Consider the following 17,142-nt stretch of genomic DNA (forward strand, 5'->3'; position numbering starts at 1 on the left):
CTCTTTATTATATAGGACAAGCAAGACAGCAAGGTGACTTGATCAGAAATGTAACAGTGGAAATGGTGATTTGTGATTAAATTTTGGATATATCTTAATTGTACAGACAAGAGAATATGATGACAGAGATGTGGGGAATTATCAGATGTGGGCAGAAAGAACTCTACGTATCAAGGGTAACACCAAGGCTGATCAAAAGAATGCAGTTGCTATTTTTTGAGAAGGGGAAAACTGAGAAGGAGGTTTTAGTGGGGGGAAGATAAGGAGTTTAGTTTACTATATTACATTATGAGAATAATAAATGACTTCTGCTCATCAGCAAGTGAATGGACATCTAAAGCTATGATATTGGATAAAGTGACTGAGGGAGTAAATGTGAACAGAGAATTCCAAATGTTGGAGCATTCCCAGTTTAAAGGTTGGAGAAGTAAGGAGGAATCAACAAAGGAGATTGGAAGTAGCAGCCAGGGACGTAGGAGACAAAACAAAGAGAGAAGTATCTGAAAGCCAAATAAAGAAAATATCCAATGCTGTTGCCAGGTCATGTAAGATGAGGACTGAGAAGTGACCAGCCTGGGGGACAGTAAGAAGGGCAATTCTGATGCAGTGGCAGGGTTTACAGAAACTGAATTTAGAAATTACAGACAACTCTTTCGGAGATTAGTTGTAACTGGAAAGATGGGAGAAAATACTGTATTATTTGTATGTCGATGGAAATGATTTAGTCAGTAGTGAAGGAAAAATTAAAGATACAGGAGAATGAAGTCAGAATTGCCCAAAGTTTTTGAGACTCACTAATTATGAAATATAATTCTCCATTAATAAACATATTTCAATATTTATCTGAAAGTCAGAATCACAGTATCTTAAGCATTAATAACATAAAAAGTAAAAATATATTTAAGTTCCATAAATTAGTATAAATGTTGAACAAACCAATGAATAACATCTTATTAGCAACTGCCTTGCCCAGCACTTTATTAGTTAGATGTATATTTTCTCTTGCCTTTATCTCAGATACTTGTTTAAGGTAAGTAATATCTTCAAAAGTAAAGATTATATTTTTGTATTAAATATAAATATTATATTTTAATATTCATCAATAGATCTGTATTGTGGTTGCTACATTATTAATTCATGAAGAACAAAATCTATTTTTATATTCATATAGATATTTGAAATGGATCATTAAGTACACATTTTGCTCATACACTTCTAACTCCAAAATCTGAACTATTAGCTGAATACTCAGTATGGGAAACAGGTTATCTTATCTAATCAACTTTGCTTGAATTATACAGATATAAGCCCAACTTCCAAAATGTCGATCTACAAGCAATACACCATCCGGTAGAATAGCATGTATTTTGGAGAGTTTAAAAACTGAACTATTTTAAACTAATGGTTGTCAAAAAAACAAAAACGAACAAAAAAACCAAAGCCAGACAGTAAATATTTTAGGCTTTGAGAGTGACATATACTCTGTTGCATATTCTTCTTTATAATTTCCAGTTTTAAATGTGAAAACAATTCTTAACTTATGGGCCATATAAAAACAGGCCTAAAACTAGATTAGCCCAAGGTCTAGAATTTGTTGACTTCTGCTTTAAACAGTTGGATACAAGATTAAACATGATTCAGATGAGCCCTATTTTAGGATTGAAGTTGGATATTTATTTCAAATGTTTTATATTCTGAGCAAGGGGATATGTAATATGTTTGTCCAAAAATAGGAACAAATTTCTACTTGATATAGTATACCCAGCAATATGCCTGAATCTAAAAAAGCAATTTAGTGTTCTTTTACTGAAAACCATGGAATTGAATTCATAAAAAAGACACTACCTCTGGTTACATAATCAATTCAATTGATGCACTTTTCAGGATTATCTCTTAAGTATTGTACCAGTGAGAGAAAGGGAAAGCATTATAACATTATAAAAAATAGGGACATTTTTATCCCCTATATTAAAAATATATACACAAAGGAGTTAGATCAAAAATATTTCAAGTCAGGAGAGCAAGAGCTGTTTTATTAAGTCTTTTGTATTGTCAGATCCATTAAGACTCTGAGAAAGGCAATGGACTCTTTCTCCAGAAAAAAATATACATCCAAACTTTAGCCTTAATTTCAGAGAGACTCAGGCTCCCTGAAGCTAATCCACAGCTCCTATGTGAAGATGCTATGAACTTAAAAATCACAAGCATTTCACTCTGTCAGGTAATTTCACATAGGGTTTCTATAAAGATAAAAATATAAATAATTACATTATGACAAATAAAGTAAAACTATACTTACAGATAATCTAAAAATCAAGTAATAACCCCTGCTCTTATGTATGATACATTTTGAGTAATTCGAAGCTTACACATGGTCAAACCTTAATAAAACTTCTCTCCACACAACAGGTTGTGCTTTCTGCTGCAGTCTGGCCCATTTCTCACTGTGACCAGTATATGCCATATATTTTTTTCTGCACTTGTTCTCATGTTGCCCTTGTCTATAGTGCTCTTGCCACACCTATTCAAGTCTTACCTGTCAATCAAGACCCAAATTAAAGTATACCACCTCCATCATTTCTTCTTTGATATCATAGCCCATAATTTCTTTCCCCTAGTTTCCCTGATTTTTCAACACTATTCAATCAATTACTCTTATAATAATTTGTATTATATCACAATGTTTTTGTATGTTCTGAGTCTCCCAATTATAGTGCAAGTAACTAAAGGCAGAACTGTTTCTTTGCATTATCACTTTAGGCTATAACACTATTATAAATATGATATATATTTCATATGTATTTGTTAACTAAATTAATTAATTTAAATGGGTTCTGAAATTACTGGTTTAATTTCACTATGTCAATGTACATTATTGGCAAAAATCTGGAAAAAATCCTTCATGAAACAAAACATTTAATATAAAAAACTGAACTATCTGGTGACAAAGCCAAACATGGGTAAAATTCTATTAACTGAAAATCATGAATAAAATTGCTGAGTTTTTTTTTTTTCATGGACATGATCTTTTGTTCAAATTTTATGGTCTAAATACAGTGCTGAACCATTACTGATTGGTGTAAACTGGGTAAACTGCTGAGTTGAGCTAGTGTTCTACTATGTTCTAGGCATTTCTTTTATTCAGTACTATACCTATTATTTCTCTTCCCATAAAACTTCCCAAGGACACCAACAGTCCCAGGCAGCAATGTAAAGCAGGCAAAACTCCTTGTTCACAGTTCCAATTCCACCCCTTTGGTACCTTTTAAACGAGGTGCTTTCATCCTAACCTCTGACACTCAGGGTCACCCTGTGGCACCCTGCCTAGGCAGTACTCTGGCTGCAGGTTTTAACTCATTATTATATTTCTTTTCTTTTCCTTATAAAAATGTAATGAACATTTATTTTAGTCACTTTAGGTCTTGCCATGTAACTAGGTTAATCATTTCAAATAAAGTAAATGTGAGGTGTGGTTATTGTGTAATTAAAGGAAAGACTACTAGTATAATGATAGAAATAAGTTCTAAAGTTTGAAGGTATATCATATACATCAGAAGGCAACTTTGCTTGCATATAAAGCTAGTGATAATTCAGAGGAAGTACACTCAACAGGGTGGGGCAAATGTAGATTTACAGTTGTGAGCACATGAAACACAGAATTTATTCTTGTATTATTTATTAACTAGAGGCTCAGTGCATGAAAATTCTTGCACTTGGGGGGGGGGCAGTCCCTCAGCCTGGCCTGCGACCACTCGCAAACCAGGAGCCCTCGAGGGATGTCCAACTGATGGCTTAGGCCTGCTCGACCGCAGTTCGATCGGGGGATGGCACCAACAGCTGGTCGCTGTTGCCCCCTCAATCACCATCCCCTCCCTCTACCTGCTAGCACCCGCCTTGGCTGGCCTTACCAGCCCCCCGCCCCCCTGCAGACCAGTCATTATGCCGTTCAGTCGATTTGCGTATTAGGCTTTTATTATATAGGATTATTGAATTACTTTCTATACAAAAAAATGTAAACATACTTTTGCCCCTTCCTGTGTGTGTATGTGTATATAAAGAAAAAACAAAAGATGTGACGAAACCCTTCTTACAAACATTTAGAAAAAGAGTATCTGGTGAAATTTAGAGGTGAAGAATAGACAAGATTTACAACTTTCCATATGTAGAAGAGCTCTTTATTAGCACACTGTTATTAATGAATGTAAAGTCATGCATTTAATCAATAATTTTATTGTATAAAGGAGACCTGTGTAATGTTTCACATGTACCTCAAATATATCATACTAGAGGCCCAGAACATGAAATTCGTGCATGGTGGGGAGGGAGGGTCACCTCAGCCCAGCCTGCAACCTCTCCAATCCAGGATCCCTCGGGGATGTCTGACTGCCGGTTTAGACCTGATCCCAAGGCCTAAACCGGCAGTCGGACATCCCTCTCACAATCCGGGACAACTGGTTCCTAACTGCTCACCTGCCTGCCTGCCTGATCGCCCCTAACTGGCCCCCTTGCTGGCCTGGTCACCCCCAAATTCCCCCCCACCAGCCTGGTTGCCCCCAACTGCCCCCCTGCTGGCCTGGTCACCCCATGCAGCCTGCCATTTGGTCATCCATCTGGTTGTTTTATTGTGATGGCCCCTGGCTTTTTATATATTAGGATATTGAATCAATTATCCTCCTCTATCACTAAAATTCAAACAATAAGCCATTCCTCTTCAGTGTTTGGACTTAATAAAGGGAACCCCATGCACTTCTGCCCAGTCAGAAACCTGTTGAGTTATCCTTGCTATTTTTGTATTCTTCATCCCCTCAGCTAATTAACCCCATGTCCTATAAATTCTAACTCATAAATCTCCCTCTAATATGCCCATTTCTCTTCATCCTCACTGTCACCACACTCACTCAAACCCCATTATCACTCTCCCAGATGTACTCTGAGGCTTAACCGACTTCACATCAGATGTGGCAATCTCAGAAAAATACACATCTCATGGTACATTCAAATGACAGAATATTATACAACCATGAGAATGATCAGCAACCACACTTGATAATATGGATGAATCTTATAATCATGTTATGGTCTGGCTTCTTTCACTCAAATGAGCACATACTGGATTATCCCACTTACATAAAATACAACATAGAGCAATAGCATCTATGCAGTAAGAAGTTAGGCAAGAGTTCTCCTTAGAGGGTGTGGGCAAGACTGACTGGAAGGAATGATGACAGGAAACTTTTAGGAAGCCAATAACGTTCTGTTTCTTCATATAGGTGATGGTCATACAGGTGTATTCAGTTTGTGAAAATTCACGGACCTATAAATTTACAATATGCTCACTTTTTTAGATGTACATATATTAGGCTTTAATAAAACATTTTAGGAAAAATATTATGTTCAATATCTTCCATTGCTCTTAAGCCAAAGGTCAAAGGCCAAATATCTATCCTAATATATAAAAAGCCAGGGGCCATCATGACCAAAACAACCAGATGACCGAACAGCAGGCTGCGTGGGGCAACAAGGCCAGCAGGGGGGTTACTGAGGGATGATCAAATGACTGAACGGCAGGCTGCGTGGGGCAACCAGGCCGGCAGGGGGGACAGTTGGGGGTGACCAGGTCGGTGGAGGGGGCAGTTGGGGACAACCAGGCTGGCAGGGGGGCAGTTGGGGGTGACCAAGCTGGCAGGGAAGAAGTTGGGGATGACCAACCCAGCAGGGGGGGCAGTTAGGGGCAATCAGGAAGGCAGGTGAGCAGTTAGGAGCCAGCAGTCCCGGATTGTGAGAGGGATGTCCGACTGCCAGTTTAGGCCTCGGGATCAGGCCTAAACCAGCAGTCGGACATCCCCCAAGGGATCCCGGATTGGGGAGGGTGCAGGAAGGGCTGAGGGGACCCCCCGTGCACGAATTTCATGCACTGGGCCTCTAGTCTATATATATAAAAGCCTAAGCAACCAAACAACCGAAAAACCGATCAACCGGTTGCTATGACACACACTGACCACCAGTGGGCAGACGCTAAATGCAGGAGCTGCCCCTGGTGTTCAATGTGCTCCTACAGCCAAACTCCCGCATCCGGTCAACCTCCCGTGGTCCTACCCCCCGGCCAGCCCCCCCAATCGGCCCCGATCACTGGTCAGGGTCCCCACCCGTGCATGAATTCTTGCACCGGGCCTCTAATCTAATAATAACTTAAAAATATTTTACCAGGCAGTCTTATCTTTCCATCTCTCCATAGTTTCTTATCTTGAATATGTCTTTCTTCCTTCAGAGCTCTCACATATATGCTTATTCTGACTTCCCGTTTTGACTAACTCTTAACCTTTTGCACTCGGATGTTGAGTGTGACTCGACACAGTTAGCATCAGTAGCAGCTCGAGAAAAAAGCAAGCGAGTACAAAGGGTTAATAATGCCTCAGGTTCAGTTTAAAATTCAGTTTTGCAAGGAAGTCATCTCTGACCCCCAGATTAGGTTAGCAATGCTTTCTATCTTCCCTTTGCACTGCTCCATCACACATCTTTAATATACTATAAATTCTAGGAGGACAGGAAATGTGTTTTATTTACCACTCTATTTGTATAATTCTCTATATATTTGATGGCTGATTGAATAAATTTATTTCCCATACTAGAACATGGCAGGTAGTTGTGGCAAAGTTTCAAAGTCTATGTACTGCAATACAAGCAATAAAATTGCTAAAAAAAATTTTTGATACATTGAGGCTTAAATGAAATAGAGTTAAATTGTTTATACACAGAAAAATAAAAGCCATCCGTGCATGTAGGCACACAGAGAGAAGTCACTTTTAATAGTTCTTACTTGAAAAGTTCTGTTTTAAATAATCTATATATATATAAAAACCTAAGCGACCAAATGACCGAATGACTGGTCACTATGACGTGCACTGACCACCAGGGGGAAGACGCTCAATGCAGGAGCTGCCCCCTGGTGTTCAGTGTGCTCCCACAGCAGGAGAGCTGCTCAGCTAAACGACAGGCACCAGATGCAGGGCTCACAGCTGGCTGCCGCAGCCCAGAGACTGCAGCAGAGCAGTAGCGAGCCTACCAAGCAGCGGTGGCGGCAGGTGCAGCAGGGCTGGGATAAGCAGTAATGGCAGGCAGGAGCAGCAGGTGGTATTGGACTGCTGGTTTCAGCCCAATCCCTGCAGGCTATGCCAAGGGACCCCACTGGTGCACAAATCTGTGCATTGGGCCTCTAGTTCTGAAATAAAATTGATTACAAATTTCAATGTCTCTATATTCAGATGCTTGATTATTTTTAATCTTCCATGAAAACCACGGCAATGATTTAGTAAATTGACTGAGTAGGTCAACTGTTACAGTGTGCGAACAGAACATTTAACATCTAACTCAACTTAAAAATATGTAAATGTTCTAAGAAGAATTTAAGCTTTTAAAATAATTTGATTAACTAATAGTAAAATAAGTTTTTGTTAAAATTCAACCCCAGAAAGTAACACAGGGGTTTACTGAGTGGTGTCCACAGACTGTTCTTCCTGGATAGTAAACAAAATCTGGCTTACTTAAAAGGCAGAAGAGCATGTGATAATCAATTTGAGTGATAATGTCCAAAGGAGAGAGAAGAAACATTACTGTAATCTCTTTTAGAAACCAATGCCATCTTACCTAATAATAGACAAATATGTAAATTGACCGTACCTTTGCTACGCCCATAGTCAATCAGAGTGACTATGCAAATTAACCCAAAAAAAGATGGCGCTTAATTTGCATACATAGGAGCCCAGCGCCTGTGTCCCAGGAACATCCTGGCACCCAGGTCACTGTAAGGTAAGGCCTGGGCAGGAGCGGACCCCCTGCGATCAATAGCAGGGAGCTGGGGGTCTGCTCCTGCCCAAGAGGCTTTCGGCCTGGGCAGGCCTGGGCAGGGGTGGAGCCAGCGATCAGAGGGAGCTGGAGGGCCCCTGCCCAGGCCTAAAGCTTTGGCCAGAGGCTTTAGGCGTGGGCAGGGCCCAGCCCGCGATTGGTGTGAACTATAGAGGAAACACCTTTTCTGACTGCACATTGGCTAGGCTTCCTGTATGCCACTGGTAATATTCTTAGTAATTTGGGTAATAAGAATCCAAAAAGGTGATCTAGGGTTTTTCCACCACACTTCTGGAGAAAAAAAATGAAGGTCCTCTGCTGGAGGGACTAAGAAAGATCATATGTTGCCCTAGCCGGTTTGACTTAGTGGATAGAGCCTTGGCCTGCGGACAGCAGGTTCTGGGTTCGATTCTGATCAAGGGCACGTACCTAGGTTGCAGGCTCCTCCCTGGCCGGGTGCCAGATCAGGGCTCATGCAGGAGGCAACCAATCAAAGTGTTCCTCTCACTTTGATGTTTCTCTCTGTCTTTCCCTTTCTCTTCCACATTCTCTAAAAGTCAATGGAAACATATCCTCAGGTGAGGATAAAAAAAAAAAAAAAAGAAAGAAATGCATATCCTATGAAAGACACATCTTGAAAATGCCTAAAGAAAGTTGTCATTTTTTCTTGGTGAAGGGACTGGAGTCCGTGTTGATGAAAACACCTTGGTGGCTGCGGTGACTGGCAGTGGCTGAAGCAGCGGGGTGATGGGGCTGGTGACTTCCCCTGATCAGCCCGGTTGCCTCCCACAAAGGGAGGCCAGACTGCGGCTTAGGCCCGCTCCCCATGGGGCGCGGGCCTAAGCCGTCAGTAGGACATCCCCTGAGGGCTCCCAGTATGTGAGAGGGGGCAGGTTGGGCTGAGGGACCACCTACCCTCAGTGCACGAATTTCATGCACCGGGCCCCTAGTTTTCTATAATGAGCTTCATATACTATACATTTTAGAATTTTTAAGAATAATTAAATTTAAATTAAAAATATAGGTAGTACCCTAAGTTGTCTCATTTGTTCTATTCCTTTTTGGAAACAATTGCTTTTTTTGTATTATTCCTCAAATTTATTTATATTCTAACATTCATGGTATAAATTTATCAAATCTTGAATTAGGCAGACTTCACTGGCCAAGTACCAGGAAAAGGAAAAAAATATTTATTTTATTTTGAGAAAAAAATTATTAGTTTCCTTAATTATAGAATTTGCTTATTTACCATTTCTAAAGTATTACTGTAATACTGAAACATACACAATCTACTGTAGAATTTCTTTAACAAGGGCTCAGGACCAGAAGGTGTCCCAATAATATTCAGTGTAATGTTTATTAATAGACAATTAATTGCTTTTCTAACACTGAAAATGACATTATTCACCTATTTTCTTGGGTTTTAGTAAGTTTTTGGAGGTAGGATTTTAAAAAGAGAAAAATAGATAATTCTTTTTTTTAATCCATCTATAAGAATTTATCACAGGGGTCATTATTTTATGTACCATCTGGCAAATGGTAGAAGAGAAGAAACTATAAACAAATGAACTGCTTCCATTTAGGCTGGTATTCTCAAGTTTAGTTAATTCAAGTTAAAACCTTTTCCTTCTAAGAGTATGTAGAATGCTTTTTAGAAATAAACTTTACTGTTTGTAAGTATTACATTTCAAATGAATGAAGGCAGGTAACTTACATTCTGTGAAACTCATTTTCTTTGTCCAAAAATTAATATTAGACTAGGTCAGTGGTAGTTCCCCAACTCTTTTGTTATAAAACCCTTCAAGAATATGATGAAAATTATGGGTACTCTTTTCAGCAAAAACATATATATGTACAAAATTTGATTATAATTTCAGGGGATTTACAGAGCTTCTGAAACTCATCCAAATGATCACTGGGAGAGAAAAAAGCTAGAGTATATTTTAAGTACTTTGTAGCTTTAAATTTTGGTTTTATAAATAATAAGTTTAAAGCCTTTAAACAAAAGGAAGTCAGTTTTGAGAATAAAAGTGAACACCCAAACAATCTGTTAATTTACTCATTTCGGTTATAGATATTAGCTTGGAAAGGCTGAACACCTTATTTATATATAGAGTAGAGGCCTGGTGGGGTCCCTCAGACTGGCCTGCGCCCTCTTGTACTCCGGGACCTCTCGGGGGATGTCGGACTGCTGGTTTGCTGGCCTGTGGGAATCGGGCCAAAACTGGCAGTCCGACATCCCCTGAAGCATGTAGTAGTGCGCAAAGTGGAAGGTGGCAGGAGAGGAGCCTGAGCCTGGGCCGGGAGCCACACTGCTCCCATTCATCCTGGCCCGCTGCACCTGCCACTGCCACTGCCACTCAGTAGCACTGCTGCAGGGGAAGGAGAGGCTCGCACCACCGCTGCTGCACTCGCCAGCCGTGAGTCTGGCATCTGGCGCCTGTCGGTCAGCTGAGCGGTGCTCCTGCTGTGGGAGTGCACTGACCACCAGGGGGCAGCTCCTGAGTTGAGCATCTGCCCCCTGGTGGTCAGTGCGCATCATAGTGACCAGTCGATTGGTCACTTAAGCTTTTATATACATACTCGTGTCCCAGGGCACGAAATTCATGCACGTTAAAAGTGAATTAGAGAAATATTTTTTTAATATATTTTATTGATTTTTTACAGAGAGGAAGGGAGAGAGATAGATAGTTAGAAACATCGATGAGAGAGAAACATCGATCAGCTGCCTCCTGCACACCCCCCACTGGGGATGTGCCCGCAACCAAGGTACGTGCCCTTGACCGGAATCGAACCTGGGACCTTTCAGTCCGCAGGCCGACGCTCTATCCACTGAGCCAAACCGGTTTTGGCTAGAGAAATATTTTAATATTGCTATTTGCCCTTTATAATAGAAGTGTCAGAGATGAAAGAAAATTAGTAAAATGTATATGAAAATCTTCCTCCTGTCAGAATCTGGGGCGTGCCGCAGGACCCAGAGTCAAGTCCCTGCCCACTCGCGCGTGCCTCGAAACTGCACGAGACCCAGACCCAGCCGGCCCCACCCTCATTGGGCGAGATCCAGACCCAGCCAGACCCACCCCCATCAAACCCCACCAGGTGGGGGGTGCAGCCTCAGGTCCCCTGGCCTGGCGCTGGGTGGGAGGCACAGCCTCAGGTCTCCTGGCCCATCACCAGGCAGGAGCACAGCCTCAGGTTCCCTGTCAAGCCCCACTGGGTGGGGGGCGTAGCCTCAGGTACCCTGTCAAGCCCTCCTGGGCAGGGGATGCAGCCCCAGGTCCACTGGTGCACCCTCAGGTCCCCCTGCCCGGCACCAGGGTGGGGCGCACCTTAAGGTCCCCCATCAATCCCCGCCAGGCGGGGGGTGCACCCTGAGGTCCCACTGGGAAGGGGGTGTGGCCTGAGGTCCCCTGTCAAGCCCCACTAGGCGGGGGGCACAGCCTCAGGTCCCCCTGCCTCGGCCCGGCACCACGCAGCCTCAGATCCCTGCTGACGGCTTGTTATGGGAAGCCCACCTCCATTGTGGGCACAGCCATCTTATGTTACGAGAACCCCGCCTCTGCTGTGGTGCAGCCATCTTGTGATGGTGTGAGGGTTAATTTGCATATGACCTCTTTATTATATAGGAGGATAGATGTAGGTGATAATTTGACAAAGTAATTCATATCTTAGACAGTAGAAGTTAGGCAAATTAAGATTCTGACATAAACCTAAGTTAATTATCGACATGAAATATGTGATATTCACAGCTTACAAATGACAATTTGTCTCCTCCCAATTCCACCACCACCAAGTTAATTTCCTTCTTAGAGTGAGGAAGAAAAAAAACTATGTAAAGTAGGCTATATTTGAGAACTTTAAGGTGACTCTTTTGGAGAAAGGGAAATACTTTCAGATTCGTAATTTTCTTATTTAACAATAATTGTTGGATTACTGCCAAAAAAATAAAAACTTACCTATAATTCTTGTTCTCTGAAGGAAATGCAGTAATTATAAACATATCCACACTCTTGGGTACATTCTCCTAAACATTAATGGATTTGGAATGCGCCATGGCTTAAACTGAACTGCTAAACTGTCAAACCGCACTGGCAGCTGGATCTACCTACCCTGTTTGGTAATGAAGCAGAGTTGTCACCTGTAGTCATCCATCTGGTAAAGGCAAGTGTTTTCCCCGAGAGGAAGTGTGGAATTTGTGTAATTGTTGTCCACGGAGAACATGCATTATAAATGGTCTCTTCTCTAGAGCTTAAGGGTGACAGAACCACTACTAAAGAAGTTGTTACATGCTTCAAAAATGGTACTAAAATTTGAACATTAAAATATATTTAAAAAGAAGAATGGAAAACTGTTTCTCTGTGAAAGAGTCCTTAGGAGGAATTAGAGACACTGGTATAAGAACTGGCAGGTTGCCTACTGGATTAGGATCCACTGGTCAACACCAGAGCAGAGAATTATAGGTATTTAAATACTTATAAAGTAAGCCTTATCCTGTCATTCAGCAATTTAATATTTCGTGTTAATGCTTGCCAACTTGAAAATTATGTGATAGCGGCAGTGGTAAACAATGGTAGGAAAATAACTTGAAATAGCCAGGATCTTGAAAACTGCTATGATTATCACCAAGGGTGAATTGATTTTCATAAGATGTGATATTAGTAATGTGCTACTAGACAATTTATATTTTATAAACTCAAGTAACTAATCATGCAATTTATAAAATTTCGTAAGCTGTATAGCTTAATGTAATAATTTAGATTTAAAATGTTTAAATATGTAAGAATTGAGTCCCTGTTTTGTAAGCCCCTCCTTCTGTCTTAAACATCTTAGAGATTTAGGAAGAAATGGGCCACAGTTTCTGGTTTGCATATTGATTTTCAGAGGGTTAAAATTCTCCTCATTGGCAGAGATTTTTTATCTTCTAGTGCTACAAGTTTCCATGGTAGGATTAGCAGATAAAATATAAGACAGTCAACTAAATTTGCATTTAATGATTGTTATATTTATGTTCCAAATATAGCATGAAACATGACTACACTAAACTATTATTTGTTATTTAACTGAAATTCAAATTAAACTGGCATCCTGTCTTTTTGTTGCCGTTTTTTGCTATATCTGGACACTCTAAACCAGGTTGTTCATAGGGATACCCAATAGACTTTACATTGGATGATGCTAAAATGGGAACTTCACTCTTGGTTTATATCTGCATTGTCTAATAAAATAGCTACTAGCTTAATGTGGCTATGAGTACTTAAAATGTGGCTAGTTAGTCCAATATGAAATGCTCTCTAAGTGTAAAATATACCCCAGACTTTGAATACTTAGTGTGGAAAAAGTAAAACATTTCATAAATTTTTATACTGATTATATGTTGAAATATTATTTAGATATAATAGATTATATAAAATTAAACTTAATTTTGCCTGTTCTTTTTACTTTTTAATGTGGCGACAACAGGACATTAAAATTACATATGTGGCTTGCATTATATTTTTACTGGACAGTGCTGGTCTACATGGCTATAAGGAGAGGGTTGGGCTAGAATTTCCATGTTGTTCTTTCCCTAAAAAATCAATATTGGTAAACATAGGGCTGCCTCTTCTCACCTCCCTCTAGCTATTAAGAGTAGGTAGGTAACATGAGCACACCATGAAACTAAATTTCTAGTATGGACTGTTTCCATGGATTAGCTATGATCTTTTAAAAATAAATAAGCACTAGTATGTATGTGTGTATAATTAAGTATGTCTAGGTATATATATTTTTTAAAATCTCCCAGATACTAGTTCTAGTAGAAGAATCCTTCAGTACCATTGTGTTGGGTTTTCACTCCTATATATCATCAAAATCATAGAACAATACTTTATTTTGTTGCCTACTATGAGTTGAAGTGATATAAATTACCAATAAGAACTGTTGAGAAAATATATAACTTTTGATACTCTAGGTCCCAGTGGTCCCCATTTTATATATTCATGCTATATTACAGATTTGAAATTACAATATGACTTTCAGAATGGTGAAAGAAATTTTCCTTTTTACAAAATATGTTGCCAATACTATCCTAAGACAAAGCTCATTTTTAAAAGGGGCAGGATTTTTAGAATAAAAAAATTCAAGTTATAATAAAGCTTTAGTTAGGTTAGAAATAATAATCTGTTTAGTTATTCTTAAGTCCCTCCCTAACATTTTCAGTAGGTTTGGCTTTTTATTCAAATTTTTTTCTCAAATGGCTGAAAGAGCAAAGGCACTCATCCATTCTGTTCCATGCTATTGTAAAGATTAAAAATATTTAATATGCTCTCACAAATAAAAATTCAAAAATTACAGAGAAATTATTTTAAATAGCCAATAATCTTTATTTCTTCAGTACTATAACTTATATCATCTCTACTTTGAAAATCTGAATCTTTTAAGGTTGCCTACAGTTATTATTTGAAAAGACCTTGAGAACCAATTTACTTCTTTGAATATTAGTAGTTGGGGAGTCAAAAAAATTTGTATTTTTTCTCATTCTAAGAGCAAGCACAAAGTTTTTAACCTCCTTAATATCTTTTATTATACAAATATTGGAAGAATAATTGTTTGAAAAGATAATAAAATTTATCATTAACAAAGATAGGGCTGCCAGACAAAAATCAGCAGATTTCTCCCAAATTTTATTTTTCATAAGAATTTCACATCTTGTAGAACTAAAGTTTCCAATATCACTTGGAAGGATTTAATTTCTTCATCAGCACTTTAAGACCAAATGACAATTTAAGTTAGAATTGGTCACTTTGAGAGGTGTCATTAAATTGTGCAAAAGAACAATAAGGTTTTCTGATATTAGAGTTTAATAGTAAAGCTGAGACATTAATTTAGACTTCACTAGCAGCCCATTGTGCGATATCACGCGCAGTAGGCCATCTGCTGCTTCCGTGGGAGCCGGCAGGAACCACAGTGTGCCGCTTTCATGGGAGCCGGGAGGGATCCCTGCCGATTCCCGCGGGAGGTGGGAGGGACCTGCGCCGATTCCCGCGGGAGGTGGGAGGGACCCGCACCAATTCCCGCGGGAGGTGGGAGGGACCTGCACTGCTTCCACAGGAGGCAAGCCCACCATCTCCTCTCCGGGCCTGCGCTCGGCTGTGGAAGCTGCGGGCTGGCACCCCTGTCCCTGTCCGTGTCCACTCCGGCTCCGGGGGGCTGGCCTGAGCCGGGTGCAGCAACTAAGCAAGCATTCCGCCAGGCTGCTCACACTGCCCGCTCTCAGTGGCCACCCCCCCGAAACTGGAGGCCTCTGGCGGGGCTCAGAGGACTGGGTGCTGCCATATTTGTGACGGAGTGACAGTTAATTTGCATATTACCCTTTTATTAGATAGGGTTACGTTTTCTTGTGGGATCAATGTATATATTCATTTCCTAAAGACAGAAAAAAGTTGTAAGATAGGAAAAAGCTGCTGATTTTAAGTGATTTTTTTCAATTAGGATCTGGCATAAGAAATTTTATGATCATATACTTATTAGAGGTTAAAGGCCTTTGCTTCTATATGTTCTGAAGCTTAATACAGATTAAAAATGATTTGAGGGACTTACTTTGAAGTAAAGGTAAGAGACAACTTCAAAAAGAACATGAAAAGCAATTCTTCAAAGCTAATTATATAATTTAAACTATTAAGTCAACAGACTGCTTAAATGATGTCACTGTTTCAAAATTCTTGAATGCAAATTTCAAAATATCTAAGAGAGTTCTTGATGCGGAGTCAACCACAGCATTCACTAAACTTATTTAAGATGCACACTGAACTAAAAGACAAGTTTTACTATAATTGGATTAAAAAAGTCCATACATTTCAATGAAAACCATCTCTTGATAAGATGTATGTGATGTCCTGCCCACAAGTGCCTGCCTAGGCCCCCTTCTCTGACAAAGTCTGATGGTCTCAATCCCTCCATGGAGCATTCCAAAACCAGTCCTACTTTAGGAGCTTGGGCCCATGAGTGTGCATTCACTACATAGCGCTTACCTTTAGAGAACAAGGTGGTTGACACAAACTGATCAAGTTCTCACACCCCACACCTCCAAGAACACTGAAAAAGATCTGCAGATCTTTCTTGGTGCAGGAGGAACCTCTTTTTAATCTTCTTGAGGTGGAAGTTTAAGATTTTCCTAAAGAAGGAAAGAAGAGTAAACGATTATACTGAGATTATACCATTTGGTTCAAATTTATCCATATTATAGAAAGTAGGCTCTGAAAAAAATAAATTAGGTAAAATCATAAGTATTTAAAGAATCACATTCTCTTCTTTCAAAGAGAAAGTTATCTTCCTTAATAATACTGTATGCTTCAAATATTACTTCTTAAACCCCAAATCTAAAGTGACTAGTTCAACTTCTACCTGAGCAATGAACTATCATTTGGGAAGTTGAGAAAAATATGGACAAATTTTGGATTGCCAAATTATCACAGTTGTAAATTCCATTTAAAAAATCAGCAAAGTTAAATAACCTTATTGAAAAGCAAAGAGTTAAACAGAGCTAGAAGAAATGTTGTCCTGTCTCTCTATATATCCCTAAATTTCCAAACACTCCAATAACATGCATTTCTTGACAAAAATAGCCCTTTGAATTGTGTTAAATGTCACAGAATCATATATGAAGTAACCTACTAGAAAGTAAGCTCCCAGAAGAAATGGATTTTTTTAAAAAAATAATTATTTACAGAGCCTCAACTAGTTCCTGGAACATAGTAAGCACTAAAAAAAACTGTGATAAATAGAAATAATATTAAGCAATTAGTTAATATTCTCTAGGTTGAAATGTGCATAAAATAAAACAATTAGCCCTGGCCAGGTAGCTTATACACCAAGTTTATGGGTTCAGTCCCGGGTCTGGGAACCTAAAAGAATAAATCAATGAATGCATAAATAAGTGGAACAGCAAACAATGTCTCTCTCTCTCTCTCTCTCTCTCTCTCTCTCTCTCTCTCTCAAAATCTATTAAAAATATAAATTTAAAAAAATTAGCCTACAAATGTTCTGAGAAATTTGGAAGTATTATATAAAATAATATTAACAATATCAAATTTTAATCACATGTTAAATAAGTTAATAATGTTTTTAACATGCTATATCATAAAATATTTGAGAAAATGCTATACAAATATTATAACCCAAACTTCAGAAAAGAAATGGAATACTTTAAGATCAAGAAATCATACACTCTACCTTAAAAATACATTATCAAATATCAAATATAAGAATAAGAATATTAAGATAGATAAAATGTAACATACCTTCTTAATATTTTAGTATTAA

General features: G+C 39.2%; 1 protein-coding gene across 14 annotated transcripts in view; it reads right to left on the minus strand.

Moving 5' to 3' along the window:
* ZEB1 (zinc finger E-box binding homeobox 1) overlaps positions 1–17,142 on the minus strand; it is a 298,551-nt gene that overhangs the window by 198,745 nt on the left and 82,664 nt on the right. For 5 of the 14 annotated variants that reach the window (XM_079768580.1, XM_079768591.1, XM_079768590.1 and 2 more), the window contains one exon: positions 15,852–15,994. The exons of the other annotated variants lie outside the window; for them this stretch is intronic. The gene's annotated coding sequence lies outside the window, so the exon portion shown is untranslated. The remainder of the gene's footprint in view (positions 1–15,851; positions 15,995–17,142) is intronic. 14 annotated transcript variants of the gene reach the window in all.

The sequence above is a fragment of the Cnephaeus nilssonii genome, assembly GCF_951640355.1.
Source record: "Cnephaeus nilssonii genome assembly, chromosome: 4".
NCBI classification, from domain to species: domain Eukaryota; kingdom Metazoa; phylum Chordata; class Mammalia; order Chiroptera; family Vespertilionidae; genus Cnephaeus; species Cnephaeus nilssonii.